Here is a 13,282-nt window from a genome sequence, read left to right on the forward strand (position 1 = left end):
CTGAAGAAAAACACACAGACTTTCGAAGGCAACTGAACTACGCAGACAACTGACTGATCAGTTGGAACTGATCAGTTACTACAAACAATTGTGAGCTTCTCAACTACATTATATCAGCTGATCCCTCAACTATACACGTCATCAGTTAAGACATTCAACCGACAAAAGCTGACTGCAACAAGCAGTGAGATTGCCGCATTATAAAAAGCTGCAGTGCACGACTGTTAGAAGAATGTTGACGTGGCATGCAATGGATAGAAATGTTCAAATTGTATTTAATATTACCGTTGGAGGGAAGCATATAAATAGTAGAGAAGAGCAAATGAAGATAACTCTCGAACTACTGAATCATTGAACATCTGAATTCTTGATCACTCGAAATCTATTCAGTTACTTTGCTGAAATTTTTGTAAACAGAAAAGCTCACGCTTATTGTATACATTCATAGCTGCTAGGCTGTAATTCGAGCTTTGAACAAAAACTGTATTACTCCATCTAGAAGAGATCAGTTGTGTTAGATTTATTCAGTTCTATTGAGTTCTGAAAACAAGTTTATAAGTAAGAGTTTCAGTTTGGCATTGTTAAGTCCAAAACTGAAGTGGGTCTGTACAAGTGTTTGTATCTATCAAAGTCTTTTAGTGTATATTATATCCTTGAGATAGAAGGGGTGACGTAGGAGTGTTTGAACTCTCCGAACATCCATAAAATCACGTGTCTTATTATTTCAGTTTTTATTCTATCTATCAGTCAGTTTATTTCCGCACAACTATTTGTTAACTGATTGATATTGACTTACAAGATTCCTGAGTATCAGTTTATCACTAAACTGACTCATCAGTCGAAAAGGTTTTGAAAATTGTGAGTGTTTATTCAACCGCTCCTTCTAAATACTCTTTCACCATTAACCGATCCTATCAAATGGTATCAGAGCTAGCTGTTCTAAGAAGGACATTTGAAAACTGATATTTCTTTTAAAATGTGTTTTAAAATGTTTTTAAAATGGTTTTCAAACCTTCTGATAATATTTATATGTTTACTGTGATATTTTGTTGTTTAGCTGTTTGCAGGATTTTTGAGTTCAACTGACAGCAGAATAGCTAAACTGATCAGCGGACAAGATTTCAGTTGTCAGCTTACCAATTCAACTAATCAACAAACGAAACCCAACTACCAACTGAAACTGATGAGTTAAGTGGAGCTTAATCATCAGAAGTGCCGCCGCTTCATTACCATATCAGATCCTAGTTGTTGATCATTGCGGTTCAGCATCAATTGTGTCCAGTATGGATCAGTTAGACCAGTTAGCCAGCACAGAGATCAAGTCCAAGGCAATTAGCTATTCTTATGGCAAAAGAAACTCAAAATAAAGGCAGCATTCCAAGCATTGTAGGCGACCAATTGTTGGTACACTCAATTCTATTTTATATAAACTAACTGATACTTGATGTTATTTGATATTTGCTAAGTGTAGTAGCAAGTCCCTTACATAAGATGGTGTGCTTTATATTAATACAAGGGACGCGTGATGGATTAAAATAACATCATGTGTATCCAGTTAGTTTGCATGTAACTGAACTGATTTTTTCAATTTATACGTTGCCTTAACTGCTTGAGTGTTTATTGCTTAAACTTCTTTTTAAAAATTCGCGCAACGATTATATTTTTGAGGGGTAGTTTTTGATTCAGTTCTTAAGGGCAAGCTATTCTTTAACACTAATTTTAAATTTTCTATCCCTCGAACTGAAAATTTTTTTTCAAATCATTTTATTCAGTTGTTGACGGGGAGCTTTTCTTTCTGCTATCCCTCGAATTGAAAGTTATTTTATTAGTTTTATTGTTTTTAAACATTTTTTATTCTCACAAAGGAGGAGAATTATTAACTGTTTAAATTTATTTTAAATCGCTCTAACTGTTCAAGTTTTGCGATCATCAAAAAGGGGGAGATTGTTAGAACATTTCATGTTCGCAATCTTGATTTTGATGTTAACAAAACTTGTTTATTTGTTTCTAATGAGTTTACCTAAGTGCGCAGAAACTGAAACTAATCAGGCTTCGAACTGATCAGTTACCAAGCTTAAACTGAAGCTAGCGAGATGCAAACTAAAAGTGCCAACTGATTGATCATACTAAATTAGTACAACTGAAGTATCAAGAACAGTTTAACTGATTGTCCAGTTGATAGGTGATTCAAAAGAAGACCTTCAGAAGCCCGGCCAGCTGATGAAGTGTTCAACTGATGAAGAGCCAAACTGACTAGTTCAACTGACGAGTCAACTGATTTCACCAAGCCCAACTGAAGACCAGTTCAACTGATCAGTTCCAAACATCAGTTAGCAGCTAACCAGTTTGCAGAGACGACAAGCTTAATCCAGTTGTGAACAAAGGTACAAAAGCTATTGTACGATCAAGGTACAATAAGAGATGTTGCAGCAGCGCTTAAAGCCAATTGTTCTAGATATCTATTTGGGGGAACAAGTTCAAACTGCAACAGATTCTTTCACTGAGTCTCATTGTACATTCAGCAAAAGCCGAAGCTCAGTGAAGACAAAGATAAGAGTTGACGAGTGAAAAGATAAAATACAGAGAGGGCACGCACAATGCTTATCAGCTTTGAAGAAGCAATCTGCCTAGAGGGAACACTCAGTCATATCAGCTTAGTTTAGAAGCTTACATCTCTCAGTATGTGAGAACACCTTCGTGGTGCATTCCTTGTTCAGTTCTCACACACATGCACACACACCACCACCACTCAAATACAGTCTTGCACAAAGACAATAAACTTGTGTATGTAGTCTTTCTCACATAGACGTTAAAGAAGTGTTGGATGGAAGGTGCTTCCTTCAGTCTAGACTAAGAGTTCAGTTACGCAGTGTGTAAGTCCTAAGCTAGGTGGTTTTGTACAAGTATTTGTATAGATCAAAGTTTTCTAGTGGATCTTACCCGAGGTGGTGGAAGGGGTGACGTAGGAGCAGTTGAAGTCTCCGAACATCCATAAACATATCTTGTGTACTCTAACTGTTAACCCCTAGCTTTAAACTGACTTGATCAGTTCGAGTATCTATCAATTCAGTTCTCACCATAACTGAACTGATATTTGCGAGAATTGATCCCCTTCATCTTCAGTTAATTAATTACACAAGATTAAAAGATTTAACCGATCAGTTTTCTTAACGAAGGAAAACTTCGAGTATTTTCTGCTTGATTTAATTTCAAACTCGATCTAATTCATCGGTGTAAACATTCTTATAACACGAGCTATTGCAGCTCATCACGTTTTTATAGGATTTTCCCGATCCAATAGTTTTTATAACCGGACTGGTGATGTAAGGCCCTGTAATTAATTATCTGGTAATTTGGCATAATTAGAATAATTATTGAGTTTTAAATTAAAATAATTATTTATGCCAAATAAATCCAAGAAGTGTGTTAGAAATATGTATTTTAGAATATCGGAGAATTTAAGCGATATAAAATACATATAGAGTTTAAATAACACACGAGAGCAAAATATATACAGACCAGGATAGATGGGCTTGAGTTACTATTTAGTAACCAAATACACAATATATAAATATACATATACATACACACCACTTACCTTAATGATAGAGAAGGAAGTAAAGGTAAAAGAAAAGAAAGAAACTTCCCCAAACCCAAATTTTCGCAACCCTTGGAGCAGCTGCGGGAAAGTTGCAATATCTCCTCCGTCCGGCGTCTAAATCTCGATCGGTTTGAAGGGATGTATTCCTAACATCCTAAGCTTTGATTCAAGCCAAAAATCGCGAAGTTTGAGCAAGGATTCAGGTAGATCAAAGCTGCTGTTCCGGTGCTCTGTTTCTGCACGAATTCTTTCAATTTTTGGGTGAGTGTTTTTGGGTTGCTGCGATTTTTGTAGTTTGAATTTGTACAAATGACCTAAATAAACTTTATAGTGGTTTACGTTTTCTATTTATAGCCGCTATAACCATAAAATTTCGATAAGAAATGGATTTGTTATGATTTTTCTACCAAATGTGCCAAAAATCGAATTCTGCAACTGTGCTGTGCAGGACACCTACTGTAATTCGAGTTTTTGTCAATTATGCGCTCAGATTCTGATTTTGTGATTCAAATAAGAGTTGTAGAGCTATGTGTTGTCTTCGTAATGATATAAGATTCGTTAAATTCCATTAAGAATTGAGCAAGTTATGCTTGTTTTTCTGGAACTGCTCGGTGTATGAGATTTTGTCCGCGAATTCGGAAGTAGCAGTGTGTTCTTGAAAATTTTGAGAATAATCTACTACGATTCTGAAGATGGTTTCAACTAGAGAAACTTAGATAATTTAGTTATCTTTCATTTCCAATTGGCGGATATTAATTTGAGTTAATATTGAGCGAGATACGAATTTTATGCTCTTTTGTGCCAAATCGGACATTGGTATGGAATGTAGTTTTCATGATCGGCTTATTGTAGTTTTGTTTAGGCCGAGAGTCTTGAAGAGAAGTTGATATTGGAGTTTCAAGTTGGTATAGGTATGTTACAGCTCGGTAACATACGACGTTAAAACATAAATTATGTTTAATTGTCATTCTGTGTTACATAGATCGTGTTTATGATTTGTTGACTGTTGTAAATTGTTAAATGCCTTCGTTGTGATCTATCTTTATTTTTGTGACATATTATTGGCATTTAGCATCGGGCATACAGTTATGACATTCATGTTGAGCCCTATCGTTCTTGTTAGCCCATTGTTGATATCCGTTGTTATCTGGCAGTGTTGTTTATCTCGGGATCATTGTGTGGCTGATAGGCCTATACACATGAGACCGTAGATGTGATTGAACAATCCCGTGGTTAGTGCAGCCTTTTGAGGTGAGCGCTGGGGTTGTGTCATCTAGTTCATTATGTTGTGCCATCCTGTTATATCGTATCAGCTGTATAGAGGCCGAGTCAGAGGTGTTATTCAGCACAGCTTGGCATACCTCGCATACTTGGCAGGGCGGTTTAGTTGCATGACGATGTAGCTCCCCTGTGTTGTTGCTCGAGCATTATTCCAGTTGTTATCGTACAGTTTGTTGGCTCCTGTTATCCCGATTATTCGTTGAGCCTTTCATGCATTGCATATTACATTTTATTAAATTATTATGCATGATTTATGATTATTGTTTTATTGTTGAACTGTTTCATACCAGAATCCTAACCTCAGTTGTTTACTGGGGGGGGCTGCTGTGGTTGCTTTTGGGCACCATGGTAGATCTCCCGAGTCGTTTTGCAGCATCAGGCCGAGGTTCCGCCAGTGGAGCTCGGGATTGAGGTTGGATTGCTTGGTTCTGTTCAGTGGAGTCTCCCAGTTAGTCTATATGTATGTCTTGAGTTGTTTCAGTCTTGTATTGTAGTTAATTTGCCGGGGAGATGCCCCGTGTATCTGTAGTAGTATTTGGTTGTTTTTGTGATGTTTTGAGTCGACTCTGAGATTCTTTTGATCTGGTGAGTAATTGATAAGTTTAAATTTCTGCTTAGTCCTGGCCAGTGCGGCTATATGTTGTTTAACTTCAGTTTTTGATTTAATGACTCTAGTTGGAGTATATTTTGATATAAACTGCTGTTTGAGTTTTCGGGATGTCCTAGTTACGGGGAGGTCATGCCGAAATTTTTCTAGGCCCTGAGGTCCGTTTTAAATTCATTTAAACCATTTCCGCTGTAAATCTAACAGGTGATCGAACTGAACCACCTTAAATAACGATTTCGGTCGAATTGGAACACTGTTATATTATATAAAATAATATTATATCTTAAATGTTTATAAATAATAAAAAATAAATATTTTCCAAAGTTTTTTTTAAAAAAATTCTATTATTATTAAAATAATATTTTTAACAAAGTTTAAAATCCAAATAGTCATATATATAATTAAAAAATAAATAAAAATTTTAAAAAATTGTGAACCGGTCAAACGGGTTATTGACCAGTTCAATTCCGATCCGACATGTTCTTTACACATTTTGACAGATAAAACGATTTTTGGTCGATACTCGGACCGAATCCCCAAATGATTCCTTGTCGAACCGACCAATTCGGTATGTGTTTTACCTTTGATAACTTTTTTTCCCATAATTCCAACAATGTTCTTCTTATAATAAAAATAAACAACCAAAAAATTACTTATGCATGATACTTTTCAAAATTAATTAAACATTTGACCATTGTTAATCAAAATTAATTATAGGCATCACCACTTTCTCCATGTCTCTATTTAAATTATCTTAACTTCAATTTTTTTGTACGATTCGTCTAACACCAAAATCATAAATTTGGAACGAAGTATCATATTTAAAATTCAATTATAAAAAAACTCTTTCTTAACTAAAAATAATATTTATTTTATTTTAAACTAAGTTAATATAAAAAATATTTTATAAAATATAAAATAATATATATGGTATGTGCCCTTGCCACGGGGTAACAAAAAATATATAATCAATTTTAAATTTAATTAAATAAAAGGGATTTTGACTTTTTAAAACCGAGAAAATGGAATTGGCTGCTGTTAGTTAGGTGAGGTCATTTATTAGCACAATAATTAGTTAATAAGATTTAACTTTTTCAAAAATATTTTTTAATTGATATCTTTCCCTCTCTGATTTCAGGTTTCATTTAGTTATTTTTGTGTTATTCACAGCAAAATAATTAAAAATCATTTGAAAATTTGATGATTTGTAAAAGAAGTAAGTATATACTCGAATGCTATGTCGTAGTAACTAGATATGTTTCAGTTTAGTTCTGGTTGTTTTTTGTGGGTGGAGTTAGTGTGAGTATTTACAGTCGAGCAACGTATTATGAGTTGATTGTGTGGGTCGAGTAGGTGGATGGAGTGTGCTAGTGTGGGTCGAGCGTGATCGTGTGCGCTGGTTCTGGGTCGTGTGTTGGTCGAGCACGTGTGGGTCATGTGTGGATCGAGAGATGCGAACTTTCCCATCTCTCGACCCACCTCGACCTATGTGTATAGAGTGGGTCCAGCTCTTCACACCTGGGTCGAGCTCTTCACACTTCGTGTGTGGGTCGAGGTGCATGTCACACTCGACTCGACCCATGTAACGACCATAGGCTATCCCGATCTTGGGCTCCCTCGGGGGCCTTGTCCCATCTTGGGTTCCCACTGGGGCCTTTTCTCTCACGAGCTTTCCCATGCGTCATTACTGATAGAACTTCTCCAGCCCAGGCACTAGAGCTTTTACCTTCCCAGGATTCGAACCCAAGATCTCCTGGACATATAGGTCATGGCAAAGAAAACTGGTACCAGGATTGCTTTGCCATGACCTATATGTCCAGGAGGTCTTGAGTTCGAATCCTGGGAAAGTAAAAGCTCCAGTGTCTGGGCTGGAGAAGTTCTATGAGTAATGACGCATGGGAAAGCCCGTGAGGAAAAAGGCCCCAGTGGGAACCCAAGATGGGATAAGGCCCCCGAGGGAGCCCAATATCGTGATAGCCCATGATTGTTACAAAAAATGATCGCCGGTACCATGAGGTTGCACGGACAATGAGCGGCTCCTGGCATGCTTCTAGGCGAAGGGAACATGGATGAACCGATCTTACACCGGAAGGAGAGGGATTCCGAAACTGTTCAGGTATGGGACTGTGCAGTTGAAGAGGGCTTATAAGATTTGATATGTACTACTCATATCAAGAAGATGCATCTACTTTTCGGTAGCTCATCACATAAGAACTCCAAAGTTAAGTGTGCTTGACTTGGGGCAATTTTGGGATGGGTGACCCCTGGAAAGTTTCCTATGGTGCGTGTGACTGAGGACATAAGCACGTTGAAAAGACCCGTCTTGATACAGTGAGGACAGTCATCGAATCTGGGGCGTTACAGATCTAATATTGATTTTTCTAATTGTTAACATAATTTGCTTGTTCATGGAGACATTATTTAAATGAAGGTAATGTTGGACAATCTTTTGTAGCATAATAATGTGTATCACATATATGATAAACAATTTCTTGAATACTTTTTAATTGACCACTCTTTTTCATTTCTAATGACTCAATTTTTTTTATAAAGATGCAAGTTAAGCTTGAATATCTATATCATCTTTAAGATTATAGATGTCACCCCCATTTGTTGATTTATTAATTTTAGTTGTTGATGGTTCTATTGTGCCTATATTATCCCAATTTTGAGCATTTTCTGCTAATGAATCCAAATATTCCATAGCTTCATTTGGGTTTTTATCTTTAAAAGTTCCATTACGCATAAATTCTATCATTTGCCTATCTTTAGGTATTAGACCTTCATAAAGTTGAAAAACTATTCTCCATGTTTCAAAACCATGATGTGGGCATGTATTAAGTAATTCTTTATATCTATCTCAACATTGATAAAATGTTTCTCCTTGTTTTTGAGAAAAAGTTGTAATTTGTCTTTCAAAAAAGTTTGTTCTATGGGAAGGGAAATTTTTTTTGAGAAATTGTTATTGCATTTCTTCCCATGATCTTATTGAACTTGATCTCAAATTTTGTTGTCATGTTTTAGCTTTATCTTTTAAAGAAAAAGGGAAAAGCTTTAATCGAACTATATCCATGCTACAATTTTGATCATTATAAGTGTTACAAACTTCCTCACATTCTCTTATATATAAATATGGATTTTTAGAATCTAAGCCATGAAAATTTGATAAAAGTTGAAAAATTTGAGGTTTAAAGTTGAAATTAGATGCATCAGGAGGAAAAACTAAACAAGATGGAGCACTAGTTCTAATAGGGTACATATGATGCCTAAGTGTTCTTAATTCATCATGTTCTTGATTTTTATTTGTTGGGATTGATTAGGGGGGGTAATCATTGTGCTACAATAGCTCGGTTCTTGAAATATTGAACACCGATGAATTAAATTGAGTTTGGTATTTAAACCAAGTCGAAAACACTCGAAATAATCCTTCGTAGAAACCAATTAAATATTTTGTAAAGCATTTAAAATATATGCAAGTTGAATGGGTAAAAATATTTTTGGTTGAAGCATTTTATCAAACACTTGGTATCCAATATTTTTGTATTTGAAGAACACATAAAATGCTTCAACAATGCATCTTTAAAAACAATGGAAATGATAAGTAAATGCAATAAACAAATAGACACAAATTTGTTTATGGATATTCGCAGACTTCAAATGCTCCTACATCACCCCTTCTTCCCCTTGTAAAGGATATTCACTAGAAGACTTTGATTTATACAACTCTTTGTACAAACCCACTCAGCTAGGACTTACCCATTGCCTAAACTGAACTCCTAGCACTCAAGATTGTAGGCAGCACCTCACAATCAGCATATTGTTTAATGTCTCATATGCAAAGACTACAAACACAATGTTTTACGTCTTTGTGTCAAGACTCACTCAACTAAACTTTGAATTTCAACTCTCTTGTATATGTGTGAGTGATTGTGTGTGAGGAATTTATCATTTACAGTGTCCATCTCAAATGTATCCTCACACAAGGGCTTGTGCTCTCAACTAGCTGATTTCTTCATTCTAAGTGCCCATCCTTTGAATCCTCTTCAAAAGCTCTTGTTTGATATTCAAGATGTTGTATTTATAAGCCCCAACAATGATATATACGTTAGACACAAGAATATGACCGTTTGGAAAGTTTCTGTACTGTTTCTGAAATTGCAACGGTCAAATTCGTCTTGCTGGGCGTTTTCCCGACTGGTCAACTCTGATCCACTGGTCAACTCTGGTCAAATCAACTGATCGTTCAGTTCAACTGATCAGCAGCTGGTTCAGTTCAGTTGGTCAGCTGCTGGTTCGGTTCAGTTCAGCTGGTCTGGTTCAACTGGTCTTCAGCTGGTCTGATTCAGTTCAGTTGGTTCAGTTCAACTGATCTGGTTCAACTGGTCTTTAGTTGGTCTGGTTCAGTTCAGTTTCAGCTGGTGTGCTGAAATCAGCCTAGCTGATTTCAGTTTGTGCAGAACAAGTAATTTCATAGTCATTTACCAGCATCTTAAGCTTCGATTCAGACTTTGACTTGTGAAGATGATTTGTAAATCATCGTCTTATCTTTCCAACGCATACTAAATTGCTTCATTTCGATAACCGAGCTGAGAGATATGATCAAAATACCGCAGCTGCTAAAACCCAACTGATTGCTGTTTTCGTGTGATCCGTTCGGTAATTGAGCGATCAAGTAGACCATGATAACATTCGGTTTTGCCAAACTGACGTGAAATACAACTTGTTCCAAACTAAGTTTTCTGATCGGTCAAATTGGCAGATTGTCATTTGGATCACCCAGCTGGGAGATATCATCAAAACACTAAAGCTTGCCAGAAAATCAGTTTGTGCATAATTTAGTTTCGGTTTGCTTCTTGTGTTTGCAACTTCACACATGAGTAAATATGTTAGAAACACAATAACAAGTTTTGTTAACATTAAAATCTAGATTGCGAACATGAAATGTTCCAACAATCTCCCCCTTTTTGATGATCATGAAACTTGGATAAACAATCGATTCAACTAACATATTTCTCCCCTTTTTTGTGTGAATCAAAAAGTCAAATTTTCAAAACATTTTAAGCACAAAATAACCTCTCAAAAACCACTCATAATTAAATCGTCGTAAAAATCTCTTTAACATCACTTAAAATCATAAATCATAACTAGTGCGGAAAACTAGCGTTGGTCCTCGGGTTATGTGAACCTTCAGTCCAGCAAAGTCAACCATCAAGACCTCCATTATCATTATTATCATAATCACCTGCATCAATCACACTTAGTGAGTCTAAAGACTTAACACACCATAATCATGATCACAAATACTACATATACAGATCACATACAACAGTGAAGATACTTGTGCTTAAAATATCGTTTTCATGAAGATGTATCAACTTTAAGCATAACAATTTCGTAAACATTTTCATGATGCATAAACTTTAAACAAATATATTTTCATAAACATTTTCATATCCTCATAAACATATTCATATGAACATGCCAAACTTAAAATTAAACCTCAACCTTTTCCTTTTCCTCATTTCATAACATATATCATTTCATCATGAGCATATACATTTTTCCTTTTTATTGAATTCAGATCGTTAATTGTGACATTCATCATCCTCAAAAATTTGATGGATCCATCTACATGTAACCACAGTACTGGGCGGCGGGGAAACCAGCAACACTCTCACCGGTCAACTAGGTCTTGGCATATCCTCATCGAATGGAAATACGATCGTCGGGCTCCTTCTAAGGCCTTCTCCCATAAATGGGCTCTCTCTGGGGCATTTTTCCTCACGATATCATCATTCTTATCCTCATATCTTTACATCCTCAATAGTCACAATTACTTCACCTCCTCCAATGTTTCACATTTTCATCACTTTATAAAATCATGCATCTACTGTCCTTTTTCTTTTAAAAACAAGCATGCAACATATCTTTTAACGTTATCGTTTTATCATAAAATCCATTATCGTTTAAAATAAACATTTTAACATATTAAAAATCCATAAACATTTAAAATAACATTTTAACATCAAAACATTAAAATAACATTGTGACATATTAAATCATAAACATATAAAATTCCATAAAAATTTAAAATAATCATATTAGAACATAAAACAGCATTCAGGGCACTGCCACGACGTTTACAAATTTAAAACAACAGCACTCACATGGAACTATTACCTAATATTCTGGATGTGTGTGTGCGTGTGTTCCCTTGAACCATAGGACTCAACCAACCCCTTAACCCTCGACCAGTACTACCCCTCACTGACCCTGTACCATGATCAGACCATACCCAGACCAGCCCAAGTCCCTGAACCCAGTAGCGAGCCTCCTGAATTCAGAAACTCCAACCTGCACGCTAATGCTTCTCCTCACGGTCTCCTTGTTTTGGTCGAGCCAGCAGCTCCAGCCCGACCCCTGCCCATGATCCTTGGACCCTGATGGACCTACCCTGACTCGCCCTTAGCCCCGCTGCACCCCTCTCTTGAAGCCCAACAGCGTACAACAACTTGGGGGAGAGTCCCACTTCACCAACCCCAAGCTCAAACCCTAGCAACCCTAGGACCCAACCCAGCCCTAGACCTAGACCGCTCTAGACCCTGAACCAGCCTTTGACGAGCCACCACGGCCCATGCACAGTAGCCGACCCCATGACCCTTGAACAAACCAAGCAAGCCCAGAGCTCTCTCTTTTCTCTTGCCCCACGGTTCCAGCTTGTTTTATGTGTGTTCAGCATGTTTCGTGCATGTATAGGACTTCTTAAACTCGTGTAAGACCCCCTTAATCCATACCCTAGTCATGGCAGCCTCTTAATAACATAAAATACATGATTATGGATCAAATACATGCCTTAAAAATTCACATATTATACAAAAACGAAAATGTTTCATGATACACTTGTTTTTCATGCAAAAACTCAATTAAATAAATACTATGGTGTGATAGATGTTTGAAGGAAAGAAATATGGCGTGCTTTTGCGTTTTTAACGCACGATTATTCGTTGACTATTGCGAAGAACGGCGACAAACGACCTTGGCTTGAACTCCCTTGAAGCTTTTGAATTTTTCTTTCAAATATAACTTGTGTGTGCCGTGTACTTGGAGTGCAAAGGAAGAGTTTGAATTGTGTAAAAGAGCTGGGCGTGTGTTATGATTTAAATTGTGGGGTAATTTTAAGTTTAAATAATAATTAAACACTAACAAAGGTTTAGGTCCATTAGGAAAATTAATTAGGCCCAATAGTGTTTAATTAAAATACTAAAAATAATTTTGCTCGAATAAGTTTGTGAATTTAATAGCTGGGTTGCCAAAACGTTCGTATTTTTGTTGAAAATCCAACACGGATAAAAATTACGTGCCGTGTATAAAATCACCTCAAAAACCCATTTATTTTCAAAAATAAGAAAAATCATCAATCATATTTTAAATAATTAAAAACAAATAACCAATAAAACATTTTCTATTTTTGAGTCGACGGTCTCCGTTCCTCGATCGCAACTTGAATAACCTTTAAAACTACATTTTAATGCAACCATGTAGAAAATTATATTTTAAATATGCAAATATGCACAACATAATTAATTCATGCAATTAAAACATTTAATTAAAATACAAAAGAATGTAATAATTGCATGCATGTGGTTCGCGTGGACCTTCGAATTTTCGGGGCCTTACAATATTCCCCCCTTAAATTGAATTTCGTCCTCGAAATTCACTTATCCTTATTAATTAAAAGTTTAGATTTAGATCTAGTATCCCAAAAATCCACGCTTCCGCTGCGCTACTCTGAT

The 13,282-nt window shown here is 36.2% G+C and overlaps 1 long non-coding RNA gene across 1 annotated transcript; it reads left to right on the top strand.

The window, feature by feature from the left end:
* The first annotated feature begins 3,633 nt into the window (after window positions 1–3,633).
* On the top strand, window positions 3,634–5,545 carry LOC142531343 (uncharacterized). Its single transcript, XR_012816262.1, has 3 exons — window positions 3,634–3,862; window positions 4,464–4,512; window positions 5,235–5,545. It is a non-coding gene; the product is annotated as an uncharacterized LOC142531343 (long non-coding RNA).
* The last annotated feature ends 7,737 nt before the right edge of the window (window positions 5,546–13,282 follow it).

Source organism: Primulina tabacum, chromosome 17 (assembly GCF_025594145.1).
Source record: "Primulina tabacum isolate GXHZ01 chromosome 17, ASM2559414v2, whole genome shotgun sequence".
NCBI lineage: Eukaryota > Viridiplantae > Streptophyta > Magnoliopsida > Lamiales > Gesneriaceae > Primulina > Primulina tabacum.